This window comes from Pan troglodytes, chromosome 1 (genome assembly GCF_028858775.2).
Source record: "Pan troglodytes isolate AG18354 chromosome 1, NHGRI_mPanTro3-v2.0_pri, whole genome shotgun sequence".
Lineage (NCBI taxonomy): Eukaryota > Metazoa > Chordata > Mammalia > Primates > Hominidae > Pan > Pan troglodytes.
In genome coordinates, this window is record NC_072398.2 from 192870666 (window position 1) to 192882999 (window position 12334).

The 12334-nt window shown below is 48.1% G+C and overlaps 1 long non-coding RNA gene across 1 annotated transcript in view; it reads right to left on the reverse strand.

The window, feature by feature from the left end:
* Positions 1-230: 230 nt before the first annotated feature.
* The window catches only part of LOC104007392 (uncharacterized), a 73797-nt gene continuing 61693 nt past the window's right edge, over positions 231-12334 (reverse strand). Inside the window, exon 5 of the long non-coding RNA XR_681614.5 lies at positions 231-2261. This is a non-coding gene — a long non-coding RNA (uncharacterized LOC104007392). The remainder of the gene's footprint in view (positions 2262-12334) is intronic.

Here is a 12334-nt window from a genome sequence, read left to right on the forward strand (position 1 = left end):
AAAGTAATGCTGAAATAATGCCCTTTCAGAATTGCAGAATGCTCACCTCTGATTGCCCAAGTTGGAAGATAGCTGCTCCTATGTTTTGGCACCCTCCAAAATGATGAGCAATTCATTCATTCAACAAATATTTATTGAGCGCCCATGACTTGCCAGGCACTGTTCCAGATGGTGAAAACAAAGACAAAACATCCCTGCTCTCAAGGAGCTCACATTCTCTCAGGGAGAGACAAGCAACATAGAAAATCAGTCAGCAAAAAATATATATACTGGATGGTGACAAGTGCCACAGATAAAAATAAGTCAGAAAGAACAGGGTCTTCCTTACGGAGAAGGGGACACTTGGGTAAAGACCTGAAGGGGGTGATGGAGGGAGGCTTGAGGATATCTGGGGGAAGAGCATTCCAGCAAAGGGCATGGCGTGTGCAAAGGCCCTGAGGCAGGAGAGTGCCCGACATGTTCAGGAACAGCCAGGAGGGCAGTGGGGCTGGAGGGAAGTGCAATGGGGGAGAATAGTAAAGACAGGGATGGGGGCCCTGGGGTGAGGGATGACTGACCATGTGAGGCCTTGAGCCTGCTATGATGACCTTGGTTTTTACTCCCAATGAGATACGCACCACTGCAGGCTCTGAGCAGACAAGTGATGTGCTACGACTTAAATGCTAATTAACAGGATCACTGTGACTGCTGCATAGAGAATAGACCACTGGGCATGGACCTCTACTATAGCAGTGTCTGTGGAAGGAGTGGTTGGACTCTGGCTGTATTCTGAAGGTGAAATGATAGACACAAGGCACTGCTTCTGGCCTTGTGCACCATTTTCTTTCTTTCTTTCTTTTTTTCCTTTTTTTGAGACAGAGTCTTGCTCTGTCACCCAGGCTGGAGTGCAATGGTGCAATGTCAGCTTACTGCAACCTCCACCTCCTGGGTTCAAGCGATTCTCCTGCCTCAGCCTCCTAAGTAGCTGGGATTACAGGCACCTGCCACTACGCCCAGCTAATTTTTGTATTTTTAGTAGAGACAGGGTTTTGCCTGTAATCCCAGCACTTTGGGAGGCCGAGGCGGGCAGATCACCTGAGGTCAGGAGTTCGAGACCAGCCTGACTTTTTTTTTTTTTTAAGATGGAGTCTCACTCTGTTGCCCAGGCTGGAATGCAGTGATGCAGTCTTGGCTCACTACAACCTCTGCCTCCTGTGTTCAAGCAATTCTCGTGCCTCAGCCTCCTGAGTAGCTGGGACTATAGGCACCCACCACCATGCCCAGCTAATTTTTGTATTTTTAGTAGAGACAGGGTTTCACCATGTTGGCCAGGCTGGTCTCGAACTCCTCCTGCCTCGGCCTCCCAAAGTGCTGGGATTGCAGGCATGAGCCACTGGGCCTGGCCCCTGTGTGCCCTTTTCTATCAGCCTCACAATCACCCCATGAAGTAGGGCCTTTCTCCCCATTACACAGATAAGGAAACTGAGCTTCAGAAAGCCCATAAGTGGAAGATTCAACCCAGGCTTATCAAGACCGAAGCCAAGTTCCTCCCATTCTACTGCACCACATGCCTGGTCAGGATTCCACAGACCCCAAGAGAGGGGAAAAAAGTCAAGATACTTACCAGCTGAGAACTTCATGCTAATTTGGAATTGTCCACAAATTGTCATCTTCACATGTTTTCTCTTTATGTTAAAGCTCAAATGACACATTGATGTTAAGTGTTTTCATTTTTATTTATATAGTTTCCATTTTTAATCAATATTTTTATTTTAAATTGCATCCAAAATCATCAGTGAAGAGAGAGAACTGCAAGGAGAAGGGAGAGTGGGGGAGGCATAATCATTGCAAGATGTGAGCTGGAGTACCTTGTTTCTTACCAGAATCATCCTTCAGCACTGCAACGGGCCAGGCCCTGGGCTAGGGAAATGTGGGGCAGGCAGGAATGAATCTGCCCGAGTCCCTGCCCAGAAGGACCTCTCAGCAGGTGAGAAGAGAGGAGACATTTCCAGGCAGCACATGAGAGGAGCCATATCCAGGGCGCAGCTGTCTGGGAATGATCTGGGTGACTAAGCAAGGAGGACCAGCCAGGGAAGGCAGGACTCAGGACACAGACAGGAGGAAGCGTCGCCCTAAATCAAATCCCAGGAAAGGTCCCACGATGACAGAAGGGATCGTCGTGGATCTGAGGCAGAAGTGCTCTGAAGCCCAAGCTGGCAGGTCTTCCAGCAGGCAGTGCGGCTGCCTTTTACCAGCAGTGTAGGAGCGGTGGGAGAGGGCTCCTCAAAAGGGAAGGAGAAAAGGTCATGGGTTCTCACTCGGAGCTACTGCTGGGGGCTGATGATTAAAATGCAGTGGGGCATGCAATGGCTTTAATTTACAGAGCCCCCGGAGCCTGGGTGGCTCTGGAGCTGCATCTGCATGGGGGCGGGAGTGGGGACCCCTCTCCAGAGGTTGAAGTGTGGCTTCTGAAACGTCATTTGTCACTCCCACAGCAGCCCAAGACCCAGTCTCTTCAAGCGAGTTGCAAAAAAGGAAGGAAGGAGAGAAGGAAAGAAAGAGGGAGAGAGAAAAGGGACAGGGATGAGGAATGCAAGGAAGAAAAGAAAAAGGAAAGGAGATGAGAGGAGGAAAGAGTGAGGGGAGGGATAAACAAGTCCAAAGGGCAAAGCGGGTCCTCCTTCAGGGACACCAGGGCCTGGTCCTGTCAGAGGCAGCACCCTGGGAAACCTTGAGCAAAGCTTCCCTTCAAGCAGAGGAAAGGAACATGAGAGTCCAGGAGGCCTCAGCCACAGCGCAAAGATGGAAGTGATGACCGGGAGCCACTGCAGACACAGGGAAGATTCCATCCTGCTCACCCTGAGACAGCCATGCCTGCATCCTGAAGTGGATACCAATACCCTCACTAGATGTACACACTGCAAAATACACCAACATACAGGCACAGCTGCAGAGACACTCATGACAGGCATGGACAGATTTACATACAGGTACAAGACACATAGAGGCACTGGAAAGAACAAACATGCTCATAGACGTAGATGACACTTGCACAGATGCTAACAGAAAGCACAGACTCATGTCCGCAGATACTGACAGAGGTCATCAGACACACACCAGTGTGGACCTACCTGCATGGACAGTGCACAAGCAGACATTTGCAGATACAGGCAGAAATGCACAGACACACACGGATACTGACAGATGTATGCATGCAAGAAGTTTGCTTATACACAGATGTGTAGGCTCACACTGACACAGACACACCTTGGTACACAGATGTGCACAACTACATGGGTGCACCTGCTCTTGCACTGATAGACATGCACACTCATTTATAAGAACACACGCACCCAGCATACCCTTAGACACGTGCACACACACAAAGAAAAGCTCAGAGACACCGGCCGACATGCTCAGGCACGCCAGCAACCAGGCAGACACTCATGCTGCTGGGCTCCGTTTTGAGCTTAGGCCCTGGGTCTCAGCTTCCCTGAGTGGCTGTCCTCAAGCCAGGCCCTCTCCTGCCCCACTCCTGCCAGCTGCCCAGCTTTGGCGAGTTCCCTGGCCAAGCCCGCCAGGCCCACCCACCAACCCTTGGTCAGATCTGCCCATCAACCCTTGGTCTGCGCATTGGCCCTGTCCCAGGCCCCAGGCTCCAGGATAGCAATTGCTCCATTCTACCAGGTGCCGACTCAGCCAAATTTCACACCCAGAAATGGAGCCAGGCCAGCAGGGCTTGTTGCAGCCCGTGTGGGGCATCAGCATGGGGGTGGTGTGAGGGAGCCAGGATCCTGTAGTGGCAGAGAGAGAAGCAGCCCCAGTTGCCATGCAGCCCTGCCTGGTGACGCTGCCAGCTTCTTCTCCAGGTCATCCACCCTCTCCAGGCCTCAAGCTCCTCACCTGTGAAATGGACAATATGCCTGCCCTACTGACATGCCAATTAAATGGACATCCCCTCCCAGATGACAAAGAGATTTTGCCTAAGTTTCCCTTGCCTAATCTTTATAATAACCCAAAGACATAGGTTTTATTTTCCCTGCTTTATACTAGGAAGCTGAGCCAAGGAAGGATAAGTAACTTAATCAAGGGAGCAGACAGGACTGGAACGCAGGTTCCTGCTCCAAATTCCATATCTTTCAGGTAGGTAAGTGTGCAGCACATGACCTCCCAGAATCCAAACACTTGCCCATGGGAAATGTCACTAAGAGCTCACAGTCTCTTTTTTCGTGAATTTAGACTTGGCCTCTGAATCTTCTCAACACACCACTCCAAGCACCATTCATAATTGGCCAGAGTTGGCATGTGGAATGAAACCTACTGCCATCCTATCCCTACATTGAATTCATCTAATTCAGAGGGTTGATGGGACGATTAAATGAGATCAAGGGCAGAAAGTACTTTGTAAGATTACAAGTGATGTGCCTATCAGACAAATTGTAGTACAGTTTTCTTTTCTTTTCTTTTCCCAAGACGGAGTTTTGCTCTTTTGCCCAGGCTGGAGTGAAGTGGTGTGATCTCGGCTCACTGCAACCTCCACCCCTCCGGTTCAAGTGATTCTCCTGCCTCAGCCTCCTGAGTAGCTGGGATTATAGCGCGCGCCACCACGCCTGGCTAATTTTTGTATTTTTAGTAGGATGGGGTTTCGCCATGTTGGCCAGGCTGGTCTCAAACTCCTGACCTCAGGTGATCCACCTGCCTCAGCCTCCCAAAGTGCTAGGATTACAGGTGTGAGCCACCGCGCCTGGCCTGTAGTACAGTTTTCAAAGGCTATTTACATCCAAGTCCTCCCAAGTCTCCCTATGCTGGGGTGGATGGTTAGGGACAAGATAGTCATTGTCATTGCTCCATTTCACAGAGGAAGAGACTGAGGCTCAGTCAAATGAGTCCAGGGTAACATGGCTAGGTCAGAGGTAAGACTGAGGCCCATGCACTGACGTCTGTTTCAGTGCTCTTCACAGTCAGGGCCCCAGCCAGACAGGATGCCAGAGTGTGTGGGCATTTGGGAGTCAGCGCTGGGAAGGGAGCAGGAAGGCCCAGTCTTCTCCCAGGAGAAAGGGATAGACCCTACAACTAATTGGTTCAGAGTGCTTCTTTTGACCCTAATTAGCTATTTGTCATGTCTCCATTTGCATACCAGAAAAGATGCAAATTTGCATATTTGTAAATGAGGCCGGGCCTAGATGTGGGTTCTGGAAGAGCTTGGCAGTTGCTGGCAGGCAGGGAGGCAGCTGGCTCTTGCCACTGAAGCATGGGCCGCCGAGGAAAGAGGAGATTTGGAAGACAGCTCCTTGGCTCAGGCCTGCAAGGTGCTCTCAAAGGGGGTCAGGCAAGATGGCCCGCCCGCCTCGCTCCCTCCCCCAGGGCTGAGGGGTGGGCAGGGAGAATGGGTGAGCCTAATGCTGCTATTTTGATTAGATGAAACAAGGAGGGGGGAATATAAAGTAATTTCAGGACGCTCTGTGCTGGGAAACCTTCTGTTCACGTCCTCGGATAGAATCTGTAACACTTGCAAAGGGGGAAACGTCCCCCTCCACCTTCCTGGAGAGGAAAAGGTTTGGGAGGAAATGGAGGTCAGGGAAACACACCCTAACACACACACTCACACACACACACACACATGCACACTCTCTCTTTCTCTCCTCCAGACTCTCATTTTACACACACCTACAATTCACTTAATAGACATACACACTCGCATACACGTCTGGGCCCCCCAGGAACACCCGTATTTACACATGATATCCCCAGCCCCCCCAAAGGTACACACGCAACGCGAACTGGAGAGGCACATTCGCACATATGCAAGCATTCCCAGACTTCCCGCGACACACACATTCACGCCCTTACACATACAGACACACACTCAGACACTTGAACATAGATGTAGGCACACAGACTCACTTAAGCTGTGCGTAAATATTTACATACACACACACAAGACGTGCTCACGCAAGCACATCCTCGCTAAGACCACATTTCCTGGCAAATTCTGGTAATTCTGACCCCTCTGCCAGAGTTCTTGGTGCCTCTTTGGGAAGAGACAAAGGAAACTAGGGACCTGTCCTTCCTAGAAAGGGAGTAAGGTGTCCCCAAGGAATTGGACCCCAAACAAGGATTATTTCTTTCCCCGGAAAGCCAATGACTAGCAAATGCTCCAGTGCCTTCTGGGCTTCCACCTAGAGCTTGGAGCAGGGTCTGGGTGGGCCTTGACAAACGGGAGAGCAGAGCAGGAGAAGATGTATTGGTGGGTCCCAGGCCATGAATTGCAGGAAAGCATCATTGCCTGAGAATTTCCATGTTGACCTCAGAGGCCAGTGTGGAATAGGGTGGCGTGAGCTGCTGTACCTTCATCCCTGAAGGCCCCAAGAGGCCAAGCTCAAAGAAGCTCCAGACTCCCGAAGCTTCCCAGGATCTAGGGCCCAGGGGCTGGACACTGGAGCTTAGAGGCACAGGGTCAGGACCAAACTCCTCAACCACTGTTCCCATTCCCCAGCACCTCCTCCCCAGTGCCTGCATCTCAAAAGGCAAGCTAAATGGCTCTGTATTTGTAAATTAAATATAGCTGCACTTCAGCTTTCCAAAGAGCTGGGAAGGAGAGAAGGAGAAAGAAAAAGAGAGAGAGGAAGAGAAGAAAAGCTGCCGCCCTCAGGAAAGTCTGGCTGGTACAGATTGCCTGAGTCATGAATATTCATCTGGCGAATGAGGAGAGCGGGAGTTTGCATAACAGCTCCACCCACCCAACTGAAAGAAATGTCACCGCCTTTGCCAATAAAGTGCCAAAGGAAGCCGGTGGAGGCTGCCAGCCAGACGGTGCCAAACTGCTGACTTCCACTCTAAGGCGTGGAGAAAGCACATTGTTTCCGGCCCAAGGAGCCGCCACTTGGGGCTGGGGGAATGAAGCTGGCTTCTGGGAGAGAACCAAGAGGAAAAGTTTCACTTGCCACCCACAGGAAGCCTGGTGGGCAGAGCGCCTAGGCCACAGCCCTCCCTAGGGCCCCTCTGAAGACAGGCTCAAAGCTGACTCTTCCAGGGCACCCACCCTGGCCAACCACCAAGGGCCCAGGTTCCAGGCTGGCTCCAGCTGCGAGCCCCATGCTCAGGACTGCCTTAAAGAAACCTCAAGAGGATCCTCATGAGTCCCAGGTTGTTACTAGGGACCAGGAAGCAAGGGGACAAACCAGATGTCACTTTGGGGCCTGGAAGTTTTCCTTGGCCCCATTTTGCAGAAGGGATCACCAACTGCAGGGTCATACACACTTCCAAGGCCCAATCCTACTATCTCTTATTCCAAGACATCTTCCCAGATTCCCTGTCACCAAGACAGAGTCAGTCTCTGTGTCCTCTGCACACCCCAGTCCTGATAGCTTCGTTTGATCCCAGCCCTTTCTGGCCCGTGACTGCTTCCTCCCCTGGCCTGTGAGCTTAGAGAGTGGGCTCTTCCTGATTGATCGGCCTCAGTGCCCCAGCCCAGCATGAGATTCAGAGAAAGCATCTTGAGCAATTCGTTGAGCAGAGTCGATTCTTCCATGCGTTCCCCTCCCCATGCCTGTACCTGGCTCTGGATCTGTCCTTTCTTGGAATCATGCTTGTCAAGTCCCTGGGAGGAGAGGCATTCCATCCCGGCAGCTCACTTTGGGCCCACTGAGATCAGGACTGAAGCCGAGCAGCTGGCCTCCCATCCTCAGCACCCTACTCCCCATGAAGAGCACGGACAGGCTCCAGCTCCCGTGGCACCCCATCCTCATGGCGGCACCCATTAGGTGGTGTCACAAATGCGCCTGCCTGCCCGCCAGCCTTCCACAGCTGGCTCCCTCCAGTAATTACCTAAATGAATGGGAGAAGCAGAGCTGAAGAGAAGACGTTCTCTTAGTACAGAAAAGCAATTAGGGCTGTGGGCGTCTCCAGCTGCTGCTCCTGTTATGTAAAGTTTGGGATGTGTATTTGGGACTTAATGAGGATATTCGTGTGTTCACATCTTACCTTCGCAGACTGCTCATTTCAAGCATTCCAAGTCCGCCTGGCTGCTGTACGCAGCAATACAAGCTAGGCCACAGGTTCTGAGGGAGGAGTACTACTATGGGGCAGCCAAGGAGCCCCTCTCCCAGGACTCATGGAACCACAGAAATCTATGATGACAACCCCCTAGAACCTGGCTTCCTTCTGCAGGATTCCTGCTAAGTCCACATTCTGCTTGAGGCTTCTGGGAACTCAAATTCCTTTACCACCTCCTTCATGGGTTAAACATCTGCAATTGCTTTCAAAGTTCTTCCTTGAACTGAGCCAAAATTTGCCTCTTTGCAACATTCTTACATTTGCCCAAACAATTCTGTATGTCTGGGACCACACAGGATGCGCTGCTCCCTCTGCCCCAGGTCCGTCACTAGTCCTGCAGGAGGCAAATCGATATGGAACTGAAAAAGCTTCTGTAGTTGAATAAGCTTGAGAAAATGCTACATTAAACAAGTTTCTTCGCTGCAGGACTTCTCAAAGCCTTTACTGTACTCACGTGCACTGAGCTGTGGGTGCTGCATTTCCTGAACACATCTGCTCATAGAACCCTTTTCTGTGAAACAACTGCAAGAAACTAAGATTCCAAGGAGAATGTTTTTGAAAGCACTGCTTCGGCAGGTTAAAAGCAAACATCTAATTCCTTGGCCTGAGCTCCTTCGAGCATTTCTCCTAGATGGGCATGATGCCCAGCCTCCCCTGACCCTGGTCATTTTCTGTGGGTGAGCTCTGCCCGCGTGTCTGCCTCTCTCCACTGCTCCAGAGGAGCTCTGGCCACTGAGAGTCCAAAAGAGCATTTATCTCCACTATCCAGAACCCCATGCTCCCACTGATGCAATCAAAACACCATTAGAGGCCCAGCAGCCGAATCACACTGAGTATATTCCTTAAAAGTCTTCCCAACAAGCCACTACTGAGCCACAACTCCTTGTTCTGCTCTCGGGCACTGCAGTTGGAACCCACAGGCAGACCCCTCCATGCTCAGTGTTCCAGACAACAGACTGCCGACGATGCTTTCTCTGGACAGCCAGATGGTGGGCCGTGGTGAGTCCTCAAATATCTGCACACCAACTGGTAGTTCACACACAGTTGGGCTTTTTCACAGCATCACCAAAAGGACGAACTTGTTCTCTTGTTCTAGTGCTTGGTCAACTCAGACTCACTGGCAGAGTGCTCCACTCATCCAGGCTCTGGCCTGGAAGTCTCACCAGACTGAGCTCACTGTCTATGCCTGCATGGATGGGAGGCCCTGGCTCCACCAGGCCTCGGCTTTCCTGCTCCTTCCGTCGCCCCTTCCATGTATTTCTTCTCATCATCCTGCAAGCGTGTGTTCAAGCCCAGGCATGGAAAATAGGTTCATCTCAGCAGCCAACTCCAAGAACCTGGTAGCGGCTCCCTGAGCTGGCTATTAGGAGAAAGATTTTATGGCTTCATCTGGGCTCGGCAGAATGACTAGTGATGCCTGCCAGGGCTGGGGAGTGAGCAGGGAGGCACACGAGCCAGTTATTGACATCTCTATTCAAGGCTCAGTCCCTTTCCCTTAAATCAGCTCCCCCAAGCTAAAATCCTCCTTTCTCCCACAACAAACTCCCTTACTCCCACACACGACAATGCACAGCCTCATTCCTCCACTGAAACTGCTCGGTCCAAGGTCATCAACAAGGTCCTATTTGTCAAGTCCTGTGCCCTTTCCCCAGCCTCTGTGCCTTTGCATCATTAGATATGGTTGACCTTTCCCTAGAAATTCGCCCCCACACCCATGGAATCCTGAGACACTCCATGCTCCTGTAGCCCCGTGCCTTCCTGACCACGCATCCTGTTTCTTCACCCGTCTTGTCACCATGGCTGTGTTCCAGGCTCAGTTTCCAGCTTTCTCCTGCTCCTGCCGATGCACTCTCTCCCTCTGAGATTTCATCCCTAGCTCTGTCCTTGGGGAAAAGCCCACCCCAGCCCTCCCCTTCTAAGAGGCAGCCATACTGCCCACCAGCCACTGCCACAGAACAAAGCTCTGAAAACCCAGGGCCTCCTTCTTCCTCCAGCATCAACTCTTGCTCTGGGTTTGCCATGATGCATGAACCTTCTGGGCACCAAAGGGCAAATTCTTGGCTTATGTCTTGACTCCTTATCCACATCTGTTAAATCACCACATGCTGATTCCTTCTATTTAGTATCTGCCTTATTTCCAAAATGCTACAACAAATAGAATTATTCTTTGTTCTGATTAAAAAACATGATATATCTTCATTATAAAAAAAAATCTAACCAATACTTAAAAGTACAAAAAAGAAAGTAAAAATCCTACCTCCCAGATACAACCACTCCAAGCATTTTGGTGAACAGCCTTCCAGACATATCTCTATGCATATATACACATAGAGATCTATGTATATAATTTTATAGACGAGGAATTGTATTATACATACTGTTCTCGCTGACACCTGCTTTTCTCTCTCAACAATATGTCCTAGACATCTTTCTATGTCAATAAATAGAGCTCTACAAAATTATTTTAATTACTTCATAGTATTCCATTATATGTATCATACTTTATTTAACTGGGTCTCTACTGATGATCATTTAAGGATGTTGTGAGAATTTTGTTCTCATAAACAATGTTGTGATAAATATCCTTGTGCATATTCTCTTTGCTCATTTTTGCAACAATTGCCTTAGAATAAAATCCAATAAATGAGATGGCTGCAATTAAGGGTATGCTATTTCTATTTTGCCACTCTGTCCTTCAGAAAGCTTACAACAGCAAAATTCTCATCAACCATGCCCACACATTAGTCCAGACCCTCGTCAAGCCTGGGTTTTGTCAGCCTTAATGTTTGGCCAGATCGACAGAAGGCAAATGATGCTTGTTTCTATTGGCATTGCTAAGATTATAGGGAGGGGGAAATAAATGTCTTTTTGCTTTTTCAGGCATTTGTGAATTGCCTGTTCATGTCCTTTGCCCATTTTTCTAATGAGATATTTATCTTTTTCTTAATGATTTGTAAGAGCTCTTTGTACATTAGAAATAAAATTAAACTGTTGTCATATATATATATATATATATACATACATACATATATATATACCCCTCTTTTAAAATTTTCTTATAATGTTCTTTAAGGTACTTAAATGTTTAATTTTCATATAGTCAAATTTATCAATCTTTTCTTTTATGATTTCAAATATCACGTCATACTTAGAAGAATCTTCCCCACCTTAAGATGATCAAAATATTCACTCATATTTATGCCATGTGGTCTTCATGGCTTGAGCTTATTAGACCAAGTCAGAGAGTTCTTACCCCAGTAAGGAGTGTTGCTATGGCTGGCCCATTATCCCAATGCCATTTATAAAATAGCCCATATTTTCCCAACTCAATTAAAATGCTGTTTTATCATATAAAAATACCTTAAGGCAGGGTGCAATAGCTCATGCCTATAATCCCAGCACATTGGGAGGCCAAGGTGGCAGATCGCTTGAGCCCAGGAGTTCAAGACCAATGTGGGCAACATGGTAAAACCCTATCTCTACAAAAAAATCCAAAAAATTAGCTGGGTGTGGTAGCCTGCACCTGTAGTCCCAGCTAATCAGAAGGCTGAGGTGGGAGGATCACTTGAGCCCGAAAAGCCAAGGCTGCAGTGAGCCAAGATCACACCACTGAACTCCAGCCTGGGCAACAAACTGATACTCTGTTCCAAAAACAAACAAAAATTCCCTTAAATATCTGGGCCCATTTCTAGACTCTAGTCTGTCCCAGTGATCTGTCTATTCCTACACAAGAATTTTAATTATATTGTGCCTTTATAAAACATTTTAATATCTGATAGAGTAAATATTCATCATTTTTCTTTTTTGGAATTTTCCTTATTCTCATTTGGTATTCTTCCAGATTAGCTTCATAATTATTTTGTCAAAAAAAATTCTAATCCTGTTGGGATCTTGATTGGATTATCTTAATTTCACACATTTGTTTAGGAGAATTGACATCCTTAAAGCATTAAATCTTTCTACTCAAGAACTAGGTATATACCATATTTATTCAAACTCAGAAGAGTTTTCTTCATGTAATGCTACACACTTTTTTGTAAAGTTTATTTCTGAGTATTTTGTGTTTGTGTTTTACAGTATGGATGGAGCTTTTATTTTACCTTCTAGATAGTCATTTTATAAATAGAAAAGCTGTTAGTTTGTGTAAATTGTTTTGTTACTGGCCATTTTACTAAACTCTATTTTTTCTGATTGTTTTACAGAATATTGTCTTGAGTTTTCCAGATAAATAATCATCTTATCTGCAAACTATGATTATTTGCTCCTCTCTCCCAACATTTATACTTTCTGTTTCATCTTC